The sequence below is a fragment of the Dermochelys coriacea genome, chromosome 5, assembly GCF_009764565.3.
Source record: "Dermochelys coriacea isolate rDerCor1 chromosome 5, rDerCor1.pri.v4, whole genome shotgun sequence".
NCBI classification, from domain to species: domain Eukaryota; kingdom Metazoa; phylum Chordata; order Testudines; family Dermochelyidae; genus Dermochelys; species Dermochelys coriacea.
Genome location: NC_050072.1, coordinates 38,783,104 through 38,806,660, shown reverse-complemented (window position 1 = coordinate 38,806,660; position 23,557 = coordinate 38,783,104). Strand labels below are relative to the sequence as shown.

The following is a 23,557-nucleotide window of genomic DNA, read 5'->3' as shown; positions in this document are numbered from 1 at the left end:
CTTCAGAAACAGTATCTGAAATTGGCAAAAGTTGGTAAGGTAAAGTAGTGATCCTGGACCTGTTAGGAATGAGGGTGAATGAGGCTGTATTATCATTTCTAGGAGAGATACACATCCTTCTTCCTTTTTCTTCTTTTTCTCTCACCCTCAAATGCTTCAGAGAGAGAGAGAGAAATTGACCCTAAAAAATCTAGGATGATGTTTTCTAAAGAGGGCAGCTTTCAATAGGTCCCACTTAAGCATCCTGCTGAAGTTTTCAAAAATGCTTAACATCCAGAAGCTCCCATTGAAAATCTGATTTAATGTAACACATTTTGCAAAAGGATTCCTGCCTCTTTCCATGTAAATCTATTTCAAGTCAGGCAACCGGTGAAGACTGGTTGTGACACACAACTTAGACACACAAATGTGCCTCTGCTCTTGTTGGTTCCAGGACTACTTCTCCAAGAAGCATTCATTTAGAGTGTCAAGAAACTTTATCTCTGCATCCCATCCTAAGGTGACATGTGCCCAGTCAATATGGGGATAGTTGAAATCTCCCATTATTATTAGTTTTTTATTTTCATAACTTCTCTAATCTCCCTGGACATTTCAGTCATTATCACCATCCTGGTCAGGAGGTCAGCAGTATATCACTGCTGCTATATTCTTATTATTCAAGCATGGCATTACTATCCATAAAGATTCTATGGTACAATTTGATTCATTTAAGATTTTTACTTCATTTAACTTTATGCTTTCTTTCACATATAGTGCCACTCCCCCACCAGCATGACCTATTCTGTCCTTCTGATATATTTTGTACCCTGATATTAATGTGTCCCATTGATTATCCTCATTCCACCAAGTTTCTATGGTGCCTATTATATCAATATCCTCATTTAATGTGAGCATTTATGTTCACCCATCTTAATATTTAGACTTCTAGCATTTGTATATAAGCACTTAAATAAACTCACTTTTTATCTGTCTGCCATTATGTGATGTAATTGAATGGGACTCTTTTTTTCATTGGACTGTTTCTCATTAGATCCTACCCATATCATCTTCCATCCTCTCCTCCTTATTGGGATATAGAGAATATACATTAATAGATCCTCCCATAAGGGATGTGTCTGTCCAAACCATGTGCTTCTCTGCATCTGTCGGCTTTTCCCCAGCCCTTAGTTTAAAAACTGCTCTATGACATTTTTAATTTTACATGCCACCAATCTGGTTTCATTTTGATTTACTGGGATCATGATCAGTTTGATCATCTAATACATCTCTTTACCAATTCAAGAGTGTCAACATGCTTGCCTAATTTGTCTAATATTCATTATGAAATGTAAATGATTTAGGAGGGACAGAAAAACAGGCATCTTAAATTATAAAGGATCTGTAGTCATTTAACAGAAGGCATTAGGGAGACATTTAAGGGTGTAGAAAATACTATATACTAAGTTTGAAGAAATTTCAGAAAATAAAATCATTCCTGACAACTGACTAAAAGAAAATAATTGAAATGACTAAGGAATGACAAAGAAAATAGGAAAAAAAATATGTAAAATGGTCAGTCACAATAATGGTATATTTTAATTACACAGATATTGACTAGAGTACATTAAATAGTTGAAATAAAGGTGGAGGCAAATTTAGGAATTAGAAGAATTATGTTAGCAGTGAGTTAAAACATAATCCTTCATAGCAAGGTAGGGAACCGAACAATAATGCACTTCATTTTGGAAATCGTTATAGAGGTAAGAAAAAGGCTTGGAGGCAAAGATCGCAAGCTCAATAAATTTAAGATTACAAAGTAACTATAATCATGTTCCTGCTGGTCTCCAGTACAGGACTAATTGTTAGTAGACTGTGGCACCAGGCAGTACAGCTGGGTGGGAAATGGTTTCCCCATCCCATGAAAACTTTTGCAATTTCAAAAACTTTGCTCTTCCAAGTTGGGATGAAAGCAAAACCTTTCAATGTGTTTCATGAAAAAACAGAGAGGCAGGTTTCAGAGCAGCAGCCATGTTAGTCTGTATCTGCAAAAAGAAAAGGAGGACTTGTGGCACCTTGGAGACTAACAAATTTATTTGAGCATAAGCTTTCATGAGCTACAGCTCACTTCATCGGACGCATTCAGTGGAAAATACAGTGGGGAGATTTATATACACAGAAAACATGAAACAATGGGTGTTACCATACACACTGTAACAAGAGTGATCAGGTAAGATGAGCTATTACCAGCAGGAGAGTGGGGGAGGGGGAACCTTTTGTAGTGATAATCAAGGTGGGCCATTTCCAGCACTTGACAAGAATGTTTGAGGAACGGGGAGGGGGGGAATAAACATGGGAAAATAGTTTTACTTTGTGTAATGACCCATCCACTCCCAGTCTTTATTCAAGCCTAAGTTAAGTGTATCTAGTTTGCAAATTAATTCTAATTCAGCAGTCTCTTGTTGGAGTCTGTTTTTGAAGTTTTTTTGTTGAAGAATTGCCACTTTTAGGTCTGTAATCGAGTGACCAGAGAGATTGAAGTGTTCTCCGACTGGTTTTTGAATGTTATAATTCTTAACGTCTGATTTGTGTCCATTTATTCTTTTACATAGAGACTGTCCAGTTTGGCCAATGTACACGGCAGAGTGGCATTGCTGGCATATGATGGCATATATCACATTGGTAGATGTGCAGGTGAACGAGCCTCTGATAGAGTGGCTGATGTGATTAGGCCCTATGATGGCGTCCCCTGAATAGATATGTGGACAGAGTTGGCAACGGGCTTTGTTGCAAGGATAGGTTCCTGGGTTAGTGGTTCTGTTGTGTGGTGTGTAAAGGTTGCTGGTGAGTATTTGCTTCAGGTTGGGGGGCTGTCTGTAAGCAAAGACTGGCCCGTCTCCCAAGATCTGTGAGAGTGATGGGTCGTCCTTCAGGATAGGTTGTAGATCCTTGATGATGCGTTGGAGAGGTTTTAGTTGTGGACTGAAGGTGATGGCTAGTGGCGTTCTGTTATTTTCTTTGTTGGGCCTGTCCTGTAGTAGGTAACTTCTGGGTACTCTTCTGGCTCTGTCAATCTGTTTCTTCACTTCGGCAGGTGGGTATTGTAGTTGTAAGAATGCATGATAGAGATCTTGTAGGTGTTTGTCTCTGTCTGAGGGGTTGGAGCAAATGCGGTTATATCGTAGAGCTTGGCTGTAGACAATGGATCATGTGGTATGGTCTGGAAGAAAGCTGGAGGCATGTAGGTAGGCATAGCGGTCAATAGGTTTCCGGTATAGGGTGGTGTTTATGTGACCATCGCTTATTAGCACCGTAGTGTCCAGGAAGTGGATTTCTTGTGTGGACTGGTCATGCTGAGGTTGATGGTGGGATGGAAATTGTTGAAATCCTGGTGGAATTCCTCAAGGGCTTCTTTTCCATGGGTCCAGATGATGAAGATGCTATCAATGTAACACAAGTAGAGTAGGGGCATTAGGGGATGAGAGCTGAGGAAGCGTTGTTCTAAGTCAGAGAGAGACAGATACCCCACCCCAGAATAGCCCAGTGGGTAGGGCATTTTCCTGGGATCTGAGCTGCTCTGCCTGATTCAGATGGGGGACTTGAAACTGTCTCTTCTATATCCCAGGCAAGTGCCGAAACCACTGGGCTATTGTGCAGTGGAGATTTTCTTTCTCTGACAAGAAATTCCATCCTGAACCTGAGAAACTTTACAACAAAAGTTCCTTCAAAACTGGGTCCATTTCAGCAAAGACTTTGTTTAAATTAATCAACACTTTCTGAAAAAAAAACAGATCTTTGAAAAATTCTTGATCAGCTCTACCAGAGAGTAACAACTATGCTACATAGTATATTAGCAGGTATAGAATTAGGTTCAGAATTGCTTTCTAAAAGTAAATTTAGAAAATTCATTTTTTTTCTTGTACTGGGGAGATGGAGAAAGAACAGAGGAGTGGGAACTAGTTCAGAAATGGGCATGGCTTCCTAACTCAAAGCCTCAAAACCAAAAAAATGTGAAGTTTCTGTGTGAGCAGGAACAAAGAGGGTCAAGCCAGTTTGGGAGAAGAGAAATCTCCCCATACATACGATTCTCAAAAAGAAAATATATAAAATATTTTTTCAAACTACACGAACTGACAAAGATGATGGGCCTGTTGAAAATATCTCTGATTGACAGATCTAAAAAATTCTCTCACATTATCGTCTCATCCAATAGACTGAAACTTACATTATCAGAGAGATGGTGTGTAATTTGTATGTCATTGTGGCTTAGTTCCTCTCACCATTTTACCTTACACACATTGTCTTAGCTTTCCTAAGTAAGGCATCAGTGATCAAGCCCATATCATCTAGTCCATATGTAATAGGCTGTCTACATGGATGGAGGTTGAAATTTTCAAAACTCTCACAACTTCCATTGAAATTGCAGCAAGTTGTTTGGCTGAGTTTGACTCTGAGCATCTCAGCCAAAATGTCTAGGAAAGGTGAGCCTGAATTTCTTTTCTTCCAGTCTCCTGTATGTGCACCAGAGTGGCATAGCTTAGGCTATCAATTTGGCCTTCCAGAAGTTCTTCACTTCAGTGCAGCCGGAAGTGGTTTAATAATTCACACCAACAACCGGAGTCAGTGGAGAATCCAAATGGCTGTAATATTGCAGAAAGCAGTCAGTTTAAGGGAGTAAAGTGCCCCAGCTATGACATCACTTAAATGCTACTGCAACAGGACTTAGATCATAGAATATCAGGGTTGGAAGGGACCTCAGGAGGTCATCTAGTCAACCTCCCTGCTTAAAGCAGGACTAATCACCAATTTTTGCCCCAGATCCCTAAATGGCCCCCCTCAAGATTGACCTCACTCACAACCTGGGGTTTAGCAGGCCAATGCTCAAACCACTGAGCTATCCCTCCCCCCATTGACACAATAAATTTTAAAACAAAAGGGAAATGCTTCTGCCCAGATATTCTCACCACCCATGATTTCAGCCTGTTTTCCAGTGCAGGAAGTTCCTGTATCCTTTTCAGAGTGGCCACAGATTGCATCAGCAGTTTGCCAACCCCACATAAGACCACCTCGTATCCAATATAATATCTCAATGGTATGGAGGAATCAGGGACTGGAATGATTATTGACACCTTTCCCCCTGCACTTTATTCCCGGGGACAGGAAAATATGTTCCCAATGTATTTGGGGGAATATCTATATCTATATATTTGCAGCATCATTCAATTTTTCTTAAAAAATGGAAGTTTTAATGTAATGCCCTGCCTAATCTCACACAAACCACTTTATGTTGGTCCAAAACACATCAAAAGAAGGAAAAAATTAAAAAATCAAATGAGACTAAATTGTTCAGAGAATTCACCAGAGAAAATTTTGGGGATTCATCCCACTGAACAACTTGTTCACTCATTCCAGTTCTTTCATCAGAGAAGGAAAAACCTGGTACCAGAGGTATATATGAGCTCTTAATCTAACAAGCAATCTTTTCTTGTTCTTTTGGATCAGGGAAGTATTTTTCTGCTTTGCATGATGGAAGTTTTCCTTCAACAGATCAAGAACAACAAAATGTAAAATGTGCCAGCTTAAGTGTCCTTAACTCTAAGGAGAAAATTAAACATTTTCCTTTCTTCTTCACCTCAGACAGAAGATTTCTAAATGTCATACAAAAATTCACATTTCCTAGAATTTCAATACATTTCTTTCTTTTCTCTTCTTTCTTCCATCCTTAATACCAATGGATTTCTATCCAGACAGAGCTGTAGAACCCATAAGCTTAGTACCACCACTTGAGCAAGATCAGAACAGAAAATATTCCATTTCTCATTCAAGAAATAGCTTCACTCTGCCTTTTTGTGCTTCATAGATCTCAATAATCCTAACTTCCTTTTCCCTAATATGTTGTCAATCATTTTCATGTCCTGCTTCAAAGGAAATGCATGGTCTATCCATGCACTCATTTCACATCTCTCTTCCTATATGGTTTGTCTGCACTGTATTTTTTTTTAAAATTCTAGATAAATGATTTTCAGTTACTTCAAATTAGCCATCATGTTTACATGTGCTAGTCAGGCCACTCCACAAACATTTGTTCCAGGATGTCCAGACTAGCATGTACAAATGTTAGCTAGCTTGAGTTAATTGGCAATAATTTAATATTTGTTTAAAAATTCTAATGTAGCAATACCCACAGTGTTGTCTTAACTGATGTGAGTTTTTGATAGCTCAGGTGAAGGAAGTAGGCATGCACATCCTTATTATCAGGATGATCTACTGCTAAAAATGGATTTAAAGCAAACTTTTCTTTATACTGTCCACTAAATGTGCCAAAGCTATTCATAATTAACCACACACCAACTCCCCCCGCCACCACTATCGAAACCTTTATTCTTTGGTATAATTTCTGGTCATATAAATTTTGGAATTCTGTTTTTAATATACCTCAAACTGGAAATTCTCACATTATTCTAACTTCCAATAAATCCAGTTGTTAATTTTTCTTTTATAATGTTAGGATCATTTTAATCTCTTTTCATTGTCTGCAGTTCTTAGTCATATTGGCATTAAGTGCATATACATTCAATAGACAGTTCAGAACTACTAGAACTTTCCATTCTTTTTCCTGAACAATGAGCACTAACTTGTTTCATGCTTTGATACCACTGAAGCAGGCCAGCAATGCAGACAGAGCATCTATATTCCTGACTGCACCATATCAGCTTCAGAGACCAGGGATTCCTTGGCTCATAAATAAAGCTAGTCACAACTTTTTGACAAGATGTTTTTCTGTTAAAAATGTCAATTCATCAGAATTGAAACTTTTCACAGGAATGGGTCAGGTTCAATGAATTTTCTGTTTCAAAATATTTTTGGAGAAAGTTAGACCCTTCCGATATAATGAAACATTCTTTGTAAAATTGAGTCTGTCGGGATTTTTAAACTCTACACAATCTATAATGTCATTCCTAATTTGTAATGTTCTATCTAGTGTGTCATGTAAACTTTGGAAATGATCTTCCAGAGTTAGAATGTAATGCTGTGGCAGTCCAGCTGCTGCAAGAAGGAAGACTGAATTCTAAGCTGGAAGATGGGGTGGAGGGGAGAACCCTAAGCTACTTCTGTTGTGGTGGACTCAGCAGGCATATCTTTCAGTAATGTCCAGATGACAGTTGCCTTGTATTATTAAGCAAAAAAGTACAGGTAAGGAAACTAGTTTTCTTTATCTCATACTGCTTCTCCTATTTTTTTTTTCAAACATGCTTTATATTTTACTGCATAATTAACATTTGAGTTTCTTACAATACAATGATTCCATTTGTCTATGATCAAACAAGAATCATTTTCTGTTCTAATCACTATTATAAAGTTTACTATAAGCCCAACATCACTGTAGTATCTGAGCACCCTCCAATAGTGCATTAAGGGATGTGACTAACATTTGTTTTGTGTGTGTGTGTGTGTGTGTGTGTGCGCGTGCGCGCGGGGGGGGGGTCTTCCTCTCCCCAGAGGAAGAATTGTACACTCAGTGTAGTGTTTTGTTTTGGTAGTATTTTTTAAAAAAAATACTTTATTTTATGTGCACACTGAAAAGTGTTGTTAGAAAATTAAGAGGTGAAGTCAGCTTTGCATGTTGAGTGGAAGGTAAGATTTGTAATGGTCATTAATTCCTTTTTGAGTTCATTCCCCAGTCTAGGATTTGCCCCCAAGAAAGCTGTCTCTCCATGATCTTCCTCCAGGAGCTCTGGGCAATCTTTTAACTATCCTGGGCCCAGACCACTGAATGCCTAAAGATAAGGCCTGAAACCTTTAATCTGACTTAATATTAGGGCTGTTGCACATGATTAACTAAAAAAATTAATCTAAATTAAAAAATTTAATCACGATTAATTACAGTTTTAATTACACTACTAAACAATAGAATACCAATAGAAATTTATTAAATATTGTGGATTTTTTCTACATTTTCAAATATATTGATTTCAGTTACAACACAGAATACAAAGTGTACACTGCTCACTTTATATTATTTTTATTACAAATATTTGCACTGTAAAAATGATAGATAAAAGAAATAGTATGTTTCAATTCCTCATTCAAGTACCATAGTGAAATATCTTTATTGTGAAAGCGCAGTTTACAAATGTAGATTTTTGTTACATAACTGCACTCAGAAACAAAACAATAGTGCCATGCGAACACCTGTTCTCACTTTCAGGTGACATTGTAAACAAGAAGCGGACAGCATTATCTCCTGCAAATGTAAACAAACTTGTTTGTCTGAGCGATTGGCTAACAAGAAGCAGAACTGAGTGAACTTTGTAGGCTCTAAAGTTTTACATTGTTTTATTTTTGAATGCAGTTATTTTTTGTACATAATTCTACATTCGTAAGTTAAACTTTCATGATAAATAGATTGCACTACAATACTTGTATTAAGTGAATTGAAAAATATATTTATTTTTACAATGGAAATATTTATAATAAAGTGAGCATAGTACACTTTTTGTATTGTGTTGTAATTGAAATCAATATATTTGAAAATGTGGAAAACATCTCAAATGTATATAAAGAGTATTTTATTAACAGCATGATTAATCACTATTAATTTTTTAAAATCTCGATTTAATTTTTTAAATTGCTTGACAGCTTTACTTAATATTCTAACAAAAGGTACTGTTGAGGGTGAGGAGGAGGTGTGATGTGTTCCCAAAAGTCTGTTTTGCTGAGGAGACACACTGCAGCATTCTGTACTAACTGGAGTTTCCTAAAGGCTAATGGCTTCATGTCCTATGTAAAATGCAATGTTGTCGTCTGGCTGGGAGGTAACTAAGAGCATGACTGCACTATGAAATTAGGTTGATTTTATAGAAGTCGATCTTTAGTAAGCGATTTTATACAGTCGATCGCGCATGTCCCCACTAAGCGCATTAGGTCGGCGGAGTGCATTATCAATACCATGGCTAGGATTGACTCACGGAATGGTGCACTGTCAGTAGCTATCCCACAGTCCCCGCTACCCATTGGAATTCTGGGTTAAGCTCCCAATGTCCGATGGGACAAAAACATTGTCACAGGTGGTTTTGGGTACATGTTGTCAGTCTCCCCTCCTTCCCTTCCTCTCTCCCTCCTTGAAAGCAACAGCAAACAATCATTTTGTGCCTTTTATGCGTGGAGACGCCATAGCATGGCACGCATGGAGCCCGCTCAGCTGCACACTGCTTTTGTGAGCATTGTAAAACACCTCGCGCATTATCCTACAGTATGTGCAGAACCTAGCTAGGAGCTGCCAGTATGAGGAAGATTGTGAGGAGGACATGGACACAGACGTTCCTGAAAGCCTGGGATGTGGCAATTGGGATATCATGACAGCACTGGGGCATGTTGATACAGTGGAATGCCAATTCTGGACCCAGCAAACAAGCACAGACTGGTGGGACCACATAGTGTTGGAGGTATGGGATGATTCACAGTAGCTGTGAAACTTTTCAATGTGTAAGACCACTTTCATGGAGCTTTGTGAGTTGCTTTCCCCCACCCTGAAGTACAGGAATATCAAGATGAGACCTGCCCTGACAGTTGAGAAGTGAGTGGTGATAGCACTGTGGAAGCTTGCAATGCCTGACTGCTACCGGTCAGTCGGGAGTCCATTCGGAATGGGAAAATCTACCATGGGGACTGCCGTGATCCAAGTAGCCAGGGAAATCAATACCCTTTTGCTAAGAAGGGTAGTGACTTTGGGAAATGTGCAGGTCATAGTGGATGCCTTTGATGCAATGGGGTTCCCTAACTGTGGTGGGGCGATAGACTGAATGCATATCCCTATCTTGGCACCGGACGACCTTGCCAAGTACATAAATCGCAAGGGGTACTTCTCAATGGTGTTGTGAGCACTGGTGGATCACAAGGGCCGTTTCACTGACATCAACGTGGAACAGTTGGGAAAGGTGCATGACGCTCGCATCTTCCGGAACTGTTCGGAAAGCTACAAGAAGGGACTTTCTTCCCAGACCAGAAAATTACTGTTGGGGATGTTGAAATGCCAGTAGTTATCCTTGGGGACCCAGCCTACCCCTTGTTCCCATGGCTCATGAAGCCATACACAGGCAGTCTGGACAGCAGTAAGGAGCAGTTCAACTATAGGCTGAGTAAGTGCAGAATGATGGCAGAATGTGCCTTTGGATGTTTAAAAGGGCACTGGCACAGTTTGCTGAGTAGGTTAGATCTCAGTGAAACAATATTCCCATTGTTATTGCTGCTTGCTGTGCGCTCCATAATATCTGAGAGTGTGAGCGGGAGATGTTTATGGTGGAGTGGGAGGTTGAGGCAAATTGCCTGGCAGCCAATTTTTAACTGCCAGACATCAGGGAAGAGCACACGGAGTCGTGCTGCACGTCAGAGAGGCTTTGAACAACAGTTTCATGACTGACCAGGCTACAGTGTGACAGTTGTGTGTATTTGTCCTTGATGCAAAGCCACCCCTTTGGTGAATGTACTTCTGTGTAAGCCAATCCCTCTTCCCCCGCTTTGACCACAGCTGACACAGGAAATAAAGTCCCTACTGTTCTGAATCCATTCATTCATTCATTCATTTATTAAAAAAAACCTTCCGACCACTGACAACGCTGACTAGTAAAAGGTAGCCCGGGTGACCAAAGGGTTTGATAACAGGTTGGGGTGGAGGAGAAGGGAAGGGCAAGGCCACATGGCTTATTGCAGTCACACTACAAATCAAAGCTGTTTGAATGACAGCGTTCTGTTGCTTGGGCCATCCCCTGGAGTTCAGTGGCAGGGTGCCCGGAGCCTCCCCTGCCCCCGCGTTCTTGACAGTCTGGGTGAGGAGGATATGGGAGGCGGTTACGCAATGGATGCAGTGGGGTTCTGTTCTCTAGTTGCCTTTCCTGCAGCTCCACCAGATGCCTCATCATGTCTATTTGCTTCCCCATTAGTCTCCTCCTGTGTGTTCTGATCATGCTCACTGTATGCTTTCCTGGCATCTGCCACTGAATGCCTCCATGCATTCAGCTGTGTCTATCAGTGCAGGAGGACTGCATGAGCTCTGAAAACCATGTCATCGTGAGTGCCTTTTTTCCGCCTTCTAATCTGCAATAACCTCAGGGGTGGAGTTGATGCAGGGAGCAGAGAAGCATTTGCAGCTGCAGAGGTGGAAAAAAGGGAGAATAGACTTTTAAGAAGATATGTTTCTGAGAACAAAAGGGAGACTCTTTCACAGTGAATCAATCAATCAATTCACAGAAGACAGCACATGTATGTTAGGTACAAAGTCACACTTTCCCTTTTATATTGCATGCCTGCCGGTATGGTGACACATCACACACAGCTGAGCAACAGAATTCGTTTTCCAGGCAGCCAATGTAAGCCAAAGGGTATGTGGGGGTTGCCTTCTTCTGCATTCATAACATGTGGCAATGGTTTCAAACTGCAGCACCCTCCTTTCCCATAGCAACCAATGCCGGTTGGGTTTGCTGTTTAAAAGGAGGGGCTGCGGTTTTGGGGTGGATGTGCAGCACGCCTCTCCTTCCCAACGTGGCTATTCTCCAGGATGATCCCTTTTAGCCAAGCACAAACAGCCCAGCAGGCCCGGGATTTAATGTGTCAGGGATCACCAAACAGAGGGGATTACTGTTCCCTTACAAAACTTCCCCAATTTCATTCAGGTGACCATGAATGATATCAGTCTCCTGAGGCTGACACAGAAAGATAAAGACCGAATGTTGTATGAATGTGACCAAAACCCAGGACCATTTGCTGCTATGCTTTGTTCTGCAATGATTCCAGACCACTTGCTACTGGCTTGGAGTGGTAAAGTGTCCTACTGTGGAGGATGAAATAAAGCAGCCTTTCCAAGAAACCTTCTGCAAAGGCTTTGAGAGTACATCCAGGAGAGCTTCATGGAGATGTCCCTGGAGGATTCCCGCTCCATCCCCAAACACTTCTCCAGTAGCTGTACTGGCTGCAAATGCATCCCAATTGTTCAGGGCAAATCAAACATTGAACACAATTGCTTTTAACCCCTGTAGTGTTGTTACAAATGTGCAGTCACCAGAGGTGCCTCCTTCGTCTTCAGGATCCAGGAACAATATGCCCTGGGAGAGTATTGGCTCTAGGGTGAGGAAAAGGTCCTGGCTGCCAGGGAGAATGGATTCTCTGCTTGCCTGCTGTGCATTTTCTTCCTCCTCCTCCTCATCCACAAAATCCTCATCTGTGTTGTGTGAGACTCCCCCCTTTACAGGTGTCCACGCACAGTGGTGGGGTAGTGAGAGGGTCTCTCCCCCCCACCCCCAAATGGCATGCAGCTGATCATTGAAGCAGCGTGTCTGGGGCTCTGACCTGGAGCAACCGTTTGCCTCCTTTGTCTTTTGGTAGGCTTGCTTGAGCACTTTAATTTTAATGCGGCACTGCTGGGTGTCCCTGGTGTAGCCTCTGTCCACCATGCCTTGTGCAATTTTGGCACATATACCAGCATTTCTTCTGCTGGATCAGAGTTCCGCCTGCATAGATTCTTCTCCATACAGCAATCAGATCCAGGGTCTCCCTTTCGGTCCATCCTGGAGCTCATTTGTGATTCTGGGACTGCATGGTCACCTGTTCTGCTGAGCTTGCCAAGCTGACCAAACAAGAAATGAAATTCAAAAGTTCCCACTGCTTTTCCTGTGTACCTGGCTAGTGCATCAGAGTTGAAAGTGCTGTCCAGAGAGGTCACATTGGAACACTCTGGGATAGCTACCGGAGGCCAATACCATCGAATTGCACAGCACTGCGTCTACAGTACCCAAATTTGACACAGGAAGGTCGATTTTACCACTACTCCCCTCATCAGGGAGGAGTCCAGCAGTTGATTTTAAGAGCCCTTTAGGTCGGCGGAACAGGGTTGGTTGTGTAGACGCATTCGTTATAAAATCGAACTAATGCGGCTAAATTCAACCTAACCTCGTAGTGTAGACCAGGCCTCAGATGGGAATGAATCTGATAGTCAAATAGAGATGATAAAAGCCTTATTGCAGATAATGCTATATGAGAGCTTGGCGTCAGCAAGGAAACTAGGTACGTTGCTATAGACTGAATTAGTGAATTGTGGGTATTTCCTCTTTCCTCTGCCCACCAGCATAACTTTTCTCTTGCTTGGGTTCAGATTCAACAGCTGTTCAACTGTGAGCCGATTTCATCCAAGTACTGGGCAATCTTGGTGGTAGTAGTTTAGTCATATAGGGCAAAAGGTAAGTAGAGCTGTGTCTCATCGGCATATTGCTGGCACTTGAATCCAGGTTGTTGTAGTAATTTTCATAGTACAGTAGAATCTCAGTTACGAACACATCGAGAATGGAGGTGTTCTGAAATGTTCATAACTCTGAACAAAATGCTATAGTGGTTATTTCAGATGTTTACAACTGAATATTGACTTACTACAGCTTTGAAACTTGACCATGCAGAAAAAAATGCTGCTGTAACCATCTTAATTTAAATGAAACGAGCACAGAAACAGTTTCTTTGAGCAGTCCCTATGGGTGCTCCATTGTAGATGTGCTTGCGTCCCTACTCTGCTGATCAGAAAACTTTGGTAAAAGTGTCTGTCAGACCTGCAAACATGTTGTCTCCTCATGCCTGCCACAAGGCTAAGCAGCATGCATGGTCTAACTCCCCTTGCTATCTTAGTTCCTTCTCAACCACTGTTGGCTGGGGACAGAGCCATTAGAAGTCTGTTTGCAACAGGGACAGCAGGTTTTTATAATTTTTGGTGGTGCCCAGAATGGGTCCAAGTCCCACTCTCCCACACACCTGCCTAAGGCTCTGGGAGGGAGTTTGGGTGCGGGAGGGGTGCAGGCTCCAGGCTGGGGCAGGGGGTTGGAATGCAGGAGGGGGTGCAGGGAGCAGGCTCCAGGAGGGAGTTTGGATGCGGTAGGGGGTACAGGGAACAGGCTCTGGGAGGGAGTTTGGGTGCGGTAGGAGTTGCAGGGAGCAGGCTCCGGGAGGGAGTTTGGGTGCGGGAGGTGTGTAGGAATCCAGGATGGGGGTAGGAATCCAGGAGGGAGTTTGGGTACAGGATGTGGGCTCTGGGCTGGGGCAAGGGGTTGGATGCGGGAGATGGTGAAGGGTGCAGCGCTACCTCAGGCGGATCCTGAAAGTGACCCACACCCCCTTCTGGCCGCGGCTCTTAGGTGGGTGCCCACAGGCACTGCCCCCACAGCTCCCAATGATCGCAGTTCCAATGGGAGCAGCGGAGTCGGCGTTCGGGGCGGGAGCAGCGCTCAGAGACACCCCCATCCCCCGCCCAGTGCCGTAGGCATTAGACAATATTATCAGATTTGCAACATGACACTGCCAGATACTATTTGCACGCATTCCATGAGGTCAGTCTCCTCAACCATCACCTTCTTCAAGATTGTCCCTATCTCAGAAATCTGTAGAGTAGCAATGTACGTGTCTGCCCTTATATTTGCAGATCGCTTTGAGATTACTGGGGACTCTGCCTCCAATGCCATCTTTGGCTCCACAGTACCGTCATCTGTAACTAACTCGACTCCAAAGCCCCAGTCCTCCAGTAGGGATACTGCTCGGGAGTCACCCAAGTAGAGCACCCATAGGGACGCTACTCAAGGAAGAAATTACTCACCTTGTGCAGTGATGATGGTTCTTTGAGATGTGTCCCCCAATAGGTGCTCCACGACCCACCCTCCTCCCCTCTACTTCAGAGGTTTTGTCAATGACTCTGCAGTAGCTGGCTAGCCTTGTGGCAGGGCATGAGGAGATATAGCACATGTGCAGGCCTAACAGACAGTGCTACCAAAATTCTCCCATCAGCAGCGCAGGGACGCAAGCAGACCTACAATGGAGTACCCAGAGGGGGACACATCTCAGAGAACCATAGTTACTGCACAAGGTGAGTAACTTTTTCCTTACCTAGCCAAATCTTTTTTAAAAACTTTTCCTTTCTTTTTATTGTAGTTTACATTTAACACAGCACTGTACTGTATTTGCCCCCCCCCCCACACACACACACTTTTTTTTTTGGTCTCTGCTGCCGCCTGATAGCATACTTCCGGTTCCAAATGAGGGGTGTGGTTAACCAGTCAATTTGTAATTCTGATGTTCATAATGCTGAGATTCTACTGTAACTCTATGTAAATACTGAATAGAAGTGAAGAGAAAATGGATCCTTTTCTGACTCCACAAAAGAAGAACCTAAATGGTAGAGGTGCAGTTTCTGATCACTACTATTTGGGTGTGTCCCTCTAGGAAGATTAATTTATATACAGGTGTGTTCAGATCTAACAATATTTCAATATATCCTTCCTCCTACCATCCTATCACTCTGCCACAAGAAAAAGAATAGATAAAGAAACATAAAAAATACCTAAGGATATTACAGAAAGATAGGCATAGGCTCTAGGCATAGGCTCTCAATATTTATTTTTCTATTGCTCAAAATATAGTGCATTTTTAAAATAAAATGGAAGCAAAAAGTAAGATTTAGCCAAATGAGTTTATTCTAGTCACTTCAGAAAACATCATGATGATTCAAAATGTAAAATATTTACAAATCTCCAGAAGTGTTATGAGACAGTTTGTAAATTTAAATCCCTCTTATGAATATCTTTTAGAATGTATTACACTTGACAAGTTAGCTTTCCAGGTAGTGGTAACTTCTGCCTTTCATATTGAATTGAAATCTTTCACAGTTGCTCATTATTATTAGCGTGTTATCCTTACTAATTTTGCTAAGGGGAAGAAAGTTGTTTAGTACTAGTTCTATTCTGAAAGTTCTTTCTAATGCATTTTTAGCATATTACCCTGTAGTTTGTTGTCAGCTATCATGGAATCATAGAATATCAGGTTTGGAAGGGACCTCAGGAGGTCATCTAGTCCAACCCCCTGCTCAAAGCAGGACCAACCCCCAACTAAATCATCCCAGCCAGGGCTTTGGCAAGCCTGACCTTAAAAACTCAAAGGAAAGAGATTCCACTACCTCACTAGTTAACGCATTCCAGTGCTTCACCACCCTCCTAGTGAAAAAGTTTTTCCTAATATCCAACCTAAACCTCCCCCACTGCAACCTGAGACCATTACTCCTCGTTCTGTCATATGCTACCTCTGAGAACAGTCTAGATCCATCCTCTTTGGAACCCCCTTTCAGGTACTTGAAAGCAGCTATCTCATCCCCCCTCATTGTTCTCTTCTGCAGACTAAACAATCCCAGTTCCCTCAGCCTCTCCTCATAAGTCATGTGTTCCAGTCCCCTAATCATTTTTGTTGCCCTCTGCTGGACGCTTTCCAATTTTTCCACATCCTTCTTGTAGTGTGGGGCCCGAAACTGGACACAGTACGCCACATGAGGCCTCACCAATGTTGAATAGAGGAGAATTATCACGTCCCTCAATCTGCTGGCAATGTCCCTACTTATACAGCCCAAAATGCTGTTAGCCTTCTTGGCAACAAGGGCACACTGTTGACTCATATTGAGCTTCTCATCCATTGTAACCCCTAGGTCCTTTTCTGCAGAACTGCTGCTTAGCCATTCAGTCCCTAGTCTGTAGTGGTGCATGGGATTCTTCCATCCTAAGTGCAGGACCCTGCACTTGTCCTTGTTGAACCTCATAGATTTCTTTTAGCTCAACCCTCTAATTTGTCCAGGTCCCTCTGTATCCTATCCCTACCCTCCAGCGTATCTACCACTCCTCCACTTTAGTGTCATCTGCAAACTCGCTGAGGGTGCAATCCACGCCATCCTCCAGATCATTAATGAAGATATTGAACAGAACTGGCCCCAGGACTGACCCTTGGGGCACTCCGCTTGATGCCAGCTGCCAACGAGACATGGAGCCATTGATCACTACCCATTGAGCCTGATGATCTAGCCAGCTTTCTATCCACCTTATAGTCCATTCATCCAGCCCATATTACTTTAACTTGCTGGCAAGAATACTGTGGGAGACCGTATCAAAAGCTTTGCTAATGTCAAGGAATAACACGTCCACTGCTTTTCCCTCATCCACAGAGCCAGGTATCGCATCATAGAAGGCAATTAGATTAGGTAGGCATGACTTGCCCTTGGTGAATCCATGCTGACTGTTCCTGATCACTTTCCTCTCCCCTAAGTGCTTCAGAATTGATTCCTTGAGGACCTGCTCCATGATTTTTCCAGGGACTGAGGTGAGGCTGACTGACCTGTAGTTCCCGGGATCCTCCTCCCCTTTTTAAAAGATGGGCACTAGATTAGCCTTTTTCCAATCATCCGGGACCTCCCCCGATCGCCATGAGTTTTCAAAGATAATGGCCAATGGCTCTGCAATCACATCCTCCAACTCCTTTTGCACTCAGATGCAGCGCATCTGGCTCCATGGACTTATGCTTTTCCAAATAGTCTCGAACCACTTCTTTCTCCACAGAGGGCTGGTCACCTCCTCCCCATGCTGTGCTGCCCGGTGCAGTAGTCTGGGAGCTGACCTTGTTCGTGAAGACAGAGGCAAAAAAAGCATGGAGTACATTAGCTTTTTCCACATCCTCTGTCACTAGGTTGCCTCCCTCATTCAGTAAGGGGCCCACGCTTTCCTTGACTTTCTTCTTGTTGTTAACATACCTGAAGAAACCTTTCTTGTTACTCGTAACATCTCTTGCTAGCTGCAACTCCAAGTGTGATTTGGCCTTCCTGATTTCATTCTTGCATGCCTGAGCAATATTTTTATACTCCTCCCTGGTCATTTGTCCAATCTTCCATTTCTTGTAAGCTTCTTTTTTGTGTTTAAGATCAGCAAGGATTTCACTGTTAAGCCAAACTGGTCATCTGCCATATTTACTATTCTTTCTACACATCAGGATGGTTTATTCCTGTAACCTCAATAAGGATACTTTAAAATACACCCAGCTCTCCTGGACTCCTTTCCCCCTCATGTTATTCTCCCAGGGTATCCTGGCCACCAGTTCCCTGAGAGAGTCAAAGTCTGCTTTTCTGAAGTTTAGGGTCCGTATTCTGCTGCTCTCCTTTCTTCCTTGTGTCAGGATCCTGAACTCTACCATCTCATGGTCACTGCCTCCCAGGTTCCCATCCACTTTTGCTTCCCCTACTAATTCTTCCCAGTTTGTGAGCAGCAGGTCAAGAAGAGCTCTGCCCCAGTTGGTTCCTCTAGCACTTGCACCAGGAAATTGTCCCGTACACTTTCCAAAAACTTCTTGGATTGTGTGTGCACCGCTGTATTGCTCTCCTAGGAGATATCAGGATGATTGAAGTCTCCTATGAGAACCAAGGCCTGTGATCTAGTAACTTCCATTAGTTTCTGGAAGAAAGCCTCATCCACCTCATCCCCCTGGTCTGGTGGTCTACAGCAGACTCCCACCATGACATCACCCTTCTTGCTCACACTTCTAAACTTAATCCAGAGACTCTCAGGTTTTTCTGCAGTTTCATTCCGGAGCTCTGAGCAGTCATACTGCTCTCTTACATACAATGCAACTCCCCTACCTTTTCTGCCCTGCCAGTCCTCCCTGAACAGTTTATATCCATCCATGACAGTACTCCAGTCATGTAAGTTATCCCACCAAGTCTCTGTTATTCCAATCACATCATAATTCCTTGACTGTGCCAGGACTTCCAGTTCTCCCTGCTTGCTTCCCAGGTTTCTTGCATTTGTGTATAGGCACTTAAGATAACTCAAGCCCTCCCTCTTATGCCCTCCTGCATGTCTAGTGCAGTCATGCTTCATTGATGTTCTAGTGGTGAATTTCAGAAATAACTTAAACGCAATTAAAGATTCATTTAAAGCAAATATAAAAATCATAAATCACCAAATGGATTCCATTATAACAAAGTATATTCCAATATGCAATCAGTATATTTCTTATTACCAAGGAACTGACTTACTAAATTCAATTGTTAAAAGCTCCTATTAAGGTAGTTAAATGTAATTTAAGAGAAAACATACAGAGTGGTTTAAAAAACCAACATAAATATGACAGACTATGGAAATCTCAAATTAAGTTCACATAAACAATTCTGATACCAAAATTAACACTTCATAACAGTTCATATACAGACCATTAAACAAACCTTTTCAATGATGATGAGCTCCTGGCTGATAACCAGGCATTTTGATTTTGGTGGGATTTTCCTGATTTTCATAGATCTATTTTGTTTGTAAAGCAACTGTTTCTGTTACACTTTTGAAAATATTTTAATACTTCTGCCATACGTGATCATTTTAGCTGATTGCACTACATTTCTGCTCTTCTTTCTCCTCCTGCAGTCTGCCTGTAGATTATGTATCCCTTTTCAGAGAGTAAGAGCAGAGGACAGATAACTGACAGCTCAGGCAAGAAGTCTGGGCCTGATGTAATCAGAACATCTTAGTGGTGCAAGCCTGGTACTTATTGTCTTTATGTAATCACCTTAGGTGAGAGGCATCCTTTAAGTTCCTATCCACCCCTGCCCCCCCCCCCCCCAGCATCTGATGAAGGAAAAAGGACATCAGCCATGTTTAATATTTTTTGTCTTTTTATGACTTCAAACATATTTGAATTATATATGTTTAGTAGGATAGAAAAATATGTGAAAGTAAAGTTGTCTCGTATATGGCACAGCATTTGCCCATCCTTTGTTTGTAGTGTGAGAAGGAGAAAACAAGAGTTCCCTTAATTACCACTGACTCAGTTCTTAGCGAGTCAGGTCTTCAGCTGACTTAATCAACCTTGGCTCCATTGAAATCATTTACACAACTGAAGATTTGGTGTAGTGTATTTTTAACATTCATGCATTGAGTCATTAAAGGATGATCCTAAGCCCATTAAGTCAATGTATAAACTTCCATTGCTTTCACTAGACTTTGGATCAGGACAAGGGTGAAAATAACTTAAAGGATTTACCGGTATGCCAGAGTCCTGAGCAGGAGGCAGGGCCTCAACCAGAAGAGGAAGGCCTTTAAATCCCCGGGCCCTTTTGATCAAGATTGAAAGGGCCTGGGCTCGATTTAAAGGGCCTGGGCCTCTGGCTGCCACAGCAGCAGCTGTGAGCCCTGGGCCGTTTAAATCACCACCAGAGCTACCAGCTGCAGAGGTGTCTGGGAGCCCCAGGGCTCAGGGGTGATTTAAAGGGCCTGGGGCTCTGGCTGCCACTACTGCAGCAGAGCTCTTTAAATTGCTGCCGGAGCCCCCGGCTGCCGCTGCTATGCCAGGGCTCTGGCAGCGGTGCTCCAGAGGCGCTTTAAAGGGCCCAGAGCTCTCCATAGCGGCCGGAGCCCTGGCCCTTTAAATTGCCGTCCGAGCCCCACTGCCGGAGCCCTGGGATAGTGGCGGCGAGGCTCTGGTGGAGATTTAAAGGGCCCGGGGCTCCGCTGTGGTAGCGGTGGCTGGGAGCTCCAGGCCCTTTAAATCATCGCCAGAGCCCCGTCGTCGCTACCCCAGGGCTCCGCAGCAGGGCTCCAGTGGCGATTTAAAGGGCCCAGGGCTCCCCACAGCAGCCGGAGCCCCGGGCCCTTTAAATTGCCGCTGGACCCCATGGGCTAGCGGCAGCAGCCAGGGGCTCCAGCGGTGATTTCAAGGGCCTAGAGTTCTCAGCCGCCACTACTGCGGTGGAGCCCCGGGCCGTTTAAATCACCACCAGAGCCCCAGGGCTCCCAGCCACCTCCGCTACTCTGCAGCAGGACTGTGGCTGCAATTTAAAGGGCCCAGGGCTCTGGCTGCTGCTGGGAGCCCCAGGCCCTTTAAATCACCAGGCTGGGGAAGCTGGTCTGGTACTGTGCACCGGCTCTTGCTGGTACACAGTACTGGCCCATACCAGCTTACTTTCACCTCTGTATCAGACCCTAAGCCCTGTCAGGTTGTGTAACCTTAAACGCAACATTTACTACAGCATTAACAAAGATATATTTGATTACGATGATACAAATAATGGGCCAAATATTGTCTTTGTGTAACCAGATATAACTCAGTTATATACTTCCCTTTTTAAAAAAAAAAAAAGTTCATTCTTTTTGTGTTTTGTTACAATACATGCGGTAACTCAATTCTTTGTTTTCCTGTGCTGAAAAAATAGTGATACTCTTTCGTATGCTAGGAATGAATTTGGACCTATGTCCTCAAGGTGGTTAACTTTGGCATTTGACTGTATTCCAGCATATATAGAAGGTAAAAACAAAATGAGTTAAATTAATACCAGGCCTAAACTGAGTTTGCCAAAATATACAAGAATATTTTTGTTTCCAAATGAACATGTCCAAAAGGAAGATAGATTAAAAAACAAAGAAACACAGTGCTTGCAGTTTTTGTGAAACTTCTTAAATATATTTTTCCATCATTTGTCAATATACGTGGATACAAGTACCTTCATAATCATAAATCTGCTACAGCTTGCTGCTCCCTTCTCTGGCACATATGGTGCTGGTGTGATATTCACCCCCTGGTGCAGAAATCTCCACGTGTAGCTACTTATCCATACCAATAACCCCAATACAGGAATACTGCTGGGGTTCCATTGAATAGGGCACTTAAATCAACCTCCTCCCAATGGGTGAATTTCACTGTTTATAGGAAGCTCCCTAATAGGGTTCAGAGTGTGGTGTGACAGTGCTTGGGATTACTGATCACTCTACTGTGTCTAGAGTGCAGTGTTTGACTCTGATGGCAAACCAAGCTGTTCATTTAGTCGGTGTAAAAGATATTTCTTTTGTAGTGCTAAACATTTACGGACCCTGGACTTCAGGAAAGCAGACTTTGACTCCCTCAGGGAACAGATGGCCAGGATCCCCTGGGGGACTAACATGAAAGGGAAGGGAGTCCAGGAGAGCTGGCTGTATTTCAAGGAATCCCTGTTGAGGTTACAGGGACAAACCATCCCGATGAGTCGAAAGAATAGTAAATATGGCAGGCGACCAGCTTGGCTTAATGGTGAAATCCTAGCGGATCTTAAACATAAAAAAGAAGCTTACAAGAAGTGGAAGGTTGGACATATGACCAAGGAAGAGTATAAAAATATTGCTCGGGCATGTAGGAAAGATATCAGGAGGGCCAAATCGCACCTGGAGCTGCAGCTAGCAAGAGATGTCAAGAGTAACAAGAAGGGTTTCTTCAGGTATGTTGGCAACAAGAAGAAAGCCAAGGAAAGTGTGGGCCCCTTACTGAATGAGGGAGGCAAGCTAGTGACAGAGGATGTGGAAAAAGCTAATGTACTCAATGCTTTTTTTGCCTCTGTTTTCACTAACAAGGTCAGCTCCCAGACTGCTGTGCTGGGCAACACAAAATGGGGAAGAGATGGCCAGCCCTCTGTAGAGATAGAGGTGGTTAGGGACTATTTAGAAAAGCTGGACGTGCACAAGTCCATGGGGCCGGACGAATTGCATCCGAGAGTGCTGAAGGAATTGGCGGCTGTGATTGCAGAGCCCTTGGCCATTATCTTTGAAAACTCGTGGCGAACGGGGGAAGTCCCGGATGACTGGAAAAAGGCTAATGTAGTGCCCATCTTTAAAAAAGGGAAGAAGGAGGATCCTGGGAACTACAGGCCGGTCAGCCTCACCTCAGTCCCTGGAAAAATCATGGAGCAGGTCCTCAAAGAATCAATCCTGAAGCACTTAGAGGAGAGGAAAGTGATCAGGAACAGTCAGCATGGATTCACCAAGGGAAGGTCATGCCTGACTAATCTAATCGCCTTTTATGATGAGATTACTGGTTCTGTGGATGAAGGGAAAGCAGTGGATGTATTGTTTCTTGACTTTAGCAAAGCTTTTGACACGGTCTCCCACAGCATTCTTGTCAGCAAGTTAAGGAAGTATGGGCTGGATGAATGCACTATAAGGTGGGTAGAAAGCTGGCTAGATTGTCGGGCTCAACGGGTAGTGATCAATGGCTCCATGTCTAGTTGGCAGCCGGTGTCAAGTGGAGTGCCCCAGGGGTCGGTCCTGGGGCCCGTTTTGTTCAATATCTTCATAAATGATCTGGAGGATGGTGTGGATTGCACTCTCAGCAAATTTGCGGATGATACTAAACTGGGAGGAGTGGTAGATACGCTGGAGGGGAGGGATAGGATACAGAAGGACCTAGACAAATTGGAGGATTGGGCCAAAAGAAATCTAATGAGGTTCAATAAGGATAAGTGCAGGGTCCTGCACTTAGGATGGAAGAATCCAATGCACCGCTACAGACTAGGGACCGAATGGCTCGGCAGCAATTCTGCGGAAAAGGAACTAGGGGTGACAGTGGACGAGAAGCTGGATATGAGTCAGCAGTGTGCCCTTGTTGCCAAGAAGGCCAATGGCATTTTGGGATGTATAAGTAGGGGCATAGCGAGCAGATCGAGGGACGTGATCGTTCCCCTCTATTCGACACTGGTGAGGCCTCATCTGGAGTACTGTGTCCAGTTTTGGGCCCCACACTACAGGAAGGATGTGGATAAATTGGAAAGAGTACAACGAAGGGCAACAAAAATGATTAGGGGTCTAGAGCACATGACTTATGAGGAGAGGCTGAGGGAGCTGGGATTGTTTAGTCTGCAGAAGAGAAGAATGAGGGGGGATTTGATAGCTGCTTTCAACTACCTGAAAGGGGGTTTCAAAGAGGATGGCTCTAGACTGTTCTCAATGGTAGCAGATGA

The 23,557-nt window shown here is 43.3% G+C and overlaps 1 protein-coding gene across 1 annotated transcript in view; it reads left to right on the top strand.

Annotated features, from left to right (window-relative positions):
• PDE4D (phosphodiesterase 4D) overlaps positions 1-23,557 on the top strand; it is a 1,154,521-nt gene that overhangs the window by 433,682 nt on the left and 697,282 nt on the right. The window lies entirely within an intron of this gene.